Raw genomic sequence first — 3,225 nt, forward strand, 5'->3', positions numbered from 1 at the left:
TGAAAAAGCAGAACAGTTAACCCAACTTCCATGTTATCATAACATCTTTGGAGTGACGTAAGAATTTAGAAGCGTAATGCCACTTCCAGAGGCGAGGTACACCTCCACGAAGAGGTGACACTACAGGTGAGATGCGTAGACTCGTGGAGGCTCAGCAGAAATCGGATACCTCTGGTGGAGACATCAGCACTAACAATGACAAGGCAGCCCAAAGGGGCCTGCTGCTTCAAGGCAGCTCAAACAGGTAAATGGCTGTAATGAAGGGGCGTGGCTCTGGGGAAGTGAGTGGTAATGGTGACTGGGTGGGGTCAGTCAGGGCTAGTGAGGGGCGTGGCTTAGCCAGGGTGCGTTGATTGGGCGTGCTTAGCCAGGGCATGGTAATGGTGAGGGGCGTGGCTTAGCCTGGGCATGTTAATGGTGGGGCGTGGCTTAGCCAGGACATGGTAATGGTGGGGCGTGGGCTTAGCCAGGGCATGGTGATGACAAGGGGCGTGGCTTAGTCTGAGCATGTTAATAGTGGGGCATGGCTTAGTCAGGTGTGTTGATTGGGCGTGGCTTAGCCAGGGCATGGTGATGGTGGGGCGTGGCTTAGCCAGGGTGTGTTTTGGGGCGTGGCTTAGCCAGGGCATGGTGATAGCGAAGGGCGTGGCTTAGCCAGCATCTGGATGTAATGGATAGGCGAGGCTACAGTGAAAAGAGTGTTTTGAAAGGGTGAAAGATGAGGCTGAAGTAGGTAGAATATGAAGCACGTAATGGAATGTGTGAAACAGACAAATGTCTAGCTAAAGCGGTAAAACCATCCTGAAGGTAATGCAGTGCGACGCAGAGTCTGCAGTCAGAGCCATCTCTGTCGCCACGCTGCGTGGCAGGTGAACTGGAACAGAGAAGACTGCAGGGAGGGGAGGGGACCGGGAAACTGCTGCGGACTCCAGGAAAGGAAGATAAGAGCATGAGCTAAGTAACAGCGGCAGCGGGATGGAGGGGAGGGCACGGAGCATCATAAAAGAAGCGATTTCAGAGAGCAGAGCCACTCAACACCACGCAAGCCCGGCCTCCCCTGTGCCTCCCTCGTCATCTCTCAAGAGTTTCCCTTCTGGAATCTTTAGCGCCATTAAACGGCCTCTTGCATAAATTATCAATCCTCAAAATCTCTTCCATTACGGCTCCTAAAGCCCCATTACCTGACTTTGTCAGACCACCTACACCTTTGCCTTTTCTTCCAACCCCCCTTTCGTGGTTCACTCATTTCACTCTGCCCCCGTCGGCTTGCACGGTCCACCGCCCCTCGGGGCTGACCTAGCAATCCTTCAGGAATGCCCCACGTCATCCCAGGGGACGCACCTGCCTCGTCTCCTCCAACACCAAATGTGCTAAGTACTATTGGAGAAAACCGTCACCATACCCGCCTCCTGACCTCCAGTGCCTGCACGACCCACCGCTTCCTGGGTCTGCACTCCAATTCACAGATTCCCGCAATTAGCTCACCAGCTCGACTAAAGTCCATTCCAAAGCCGGAGGCCCGGACCGAGCTCAAGCCCTCCCTTTTAATCGCCGCCTATATTTGCGTGGTGACTAAGTTCTACTGATGAGTGTAAATTAAAGGAATCTGTGCTTTATTTTCTCTTTAGTTTGTGAAAGTAGGTTTCAAGATAAAATTCTAGGAGTAAGAGAAACAAGCATAAATGTAAGTGGACAGTTCATTTAAATCTGGAAGTTCTTTCTTTTAGCTATAAAACAAGAGGTTGGAAGTAAAACGATCTCTAAGATCCCTTTCAGTTTAGAAATAATTAATGAACCCCGAGTGCGATCATTTCAAAAATATATATTTTCAGATGTATTTTAAAAATACATCTCTTTCGAGTTTTACACCACAGATGCCTCATTATTGAAGTCTCTCCACACTTAAAATTCCATCCCACTTTCTGTCATGAAGAATTATGTTTTCATAAAATTTTCTAAGTCCATAAATATATGTAAAAAGATACAGGCAAGCACAAGAAGTATAAACCTAAATTCCCAAGCTAAAATATGCCAAAATAAAAAGCACTTAGCAATGTTAATTTAAAAATATAAAGCATAAATGGCCTGAATTAAGGCAAATGTATGGGAATTAGTGCATCTGTGTAAAACACATTAATGCAAAATGTTCCGAAAGTTCTATTTTAACTGGAATAGAAGGAAGCACATAAATTCTGGTACAATGACTTTTCAATGACTAAATTATACTGAGTTGTGACTCATATATAAGAAGGACAAAAAGGTTAATCAAAAAGCCTTGTTATATTCTACACAATGATTCTTGGAATCCAATTATTTACTCATTAAGTAATCTCTCCTCTTTCAGCAATGATATTCAAATGCACATATATTAAAGAAGAGCTATGTTTTCAAAAGCAGAATACAACTGGCACCGCAAGTTAGATGTGCATATATTTCATTAAAAAGCCCTTCATGAATTTCAAACTCTCCTACATTCTTATTTTTTCTTACCACCTCTCCCATTTATTAATCCCCAATTTTCAGGTTGGCTGCAAAACATTAGAAATTAAAAGTACAGTATATTGTGGTTCCTGAGACATGGATTACTCCTCTGCGAAACTGTGATATAGACATTGCTCAGAATTATTTTGAAAACTAAACAATAGAGTATATGTAAAATTCTCACCACTGGCCTGGAATATTAAAACTAACTCAATTAATCGCAGCTATGATGATGATGAGGTAGAAATGGAGGCTACGCTGCCTTCAAGCCAGAGGGTGACACACAGCGATAAAGAAGGGGACAGAGCAGGAAGAGCAGGTGATCGTGGCTAAGGGCGGGGGTGGGGTAGAGGGGAGGATGGGGACAGTCATGTCACTCCTGTCCCTAGACTGTCTAACTAGGTGGCCAATGCCTAGAGCCATGAGTGTGGAATTCGGGGTGAAGGGGAAATAACCAAGTTTTTAAGTGAAGGAAAAATACTAATATTAATATAAATGAAAAGCATGACTTGTCAACAAAAAAGAAAAAAATATTTCATCAATTCAATTTTTCGTGAGAATAATCAATCAGTTAATCTTTCGGATCGCAAGGTAAAACGGAACAAGTTATTTTCTAGGTCTCTTTATAGAGCTCAGCCCCAAGTACCTGTCATTAGGACACATGGCTCATTAACGGAGTAAGTGACAGACATGTGCCCTTTTGTGTCTTAAAGTTGGCTGCAGCCTGGGGAAGGCCCACGGATG

This window comes from Pteropus vampyrus, unplaced genomic scaffold (genome assembly GCF_000151845.1).
Source record: "Pteropus vampyrus isolate Shadow unplaced genomic scaffold, Pvam_2.0 Scaffold132, whole genome shotgun sequence".
Taxonomy (NCBI): Eukaryota; Metazoa; Chordata; class Mammalia; order Chiroptera; family Pteropodidae; genus Pteropus; species Pteropus vampyrus.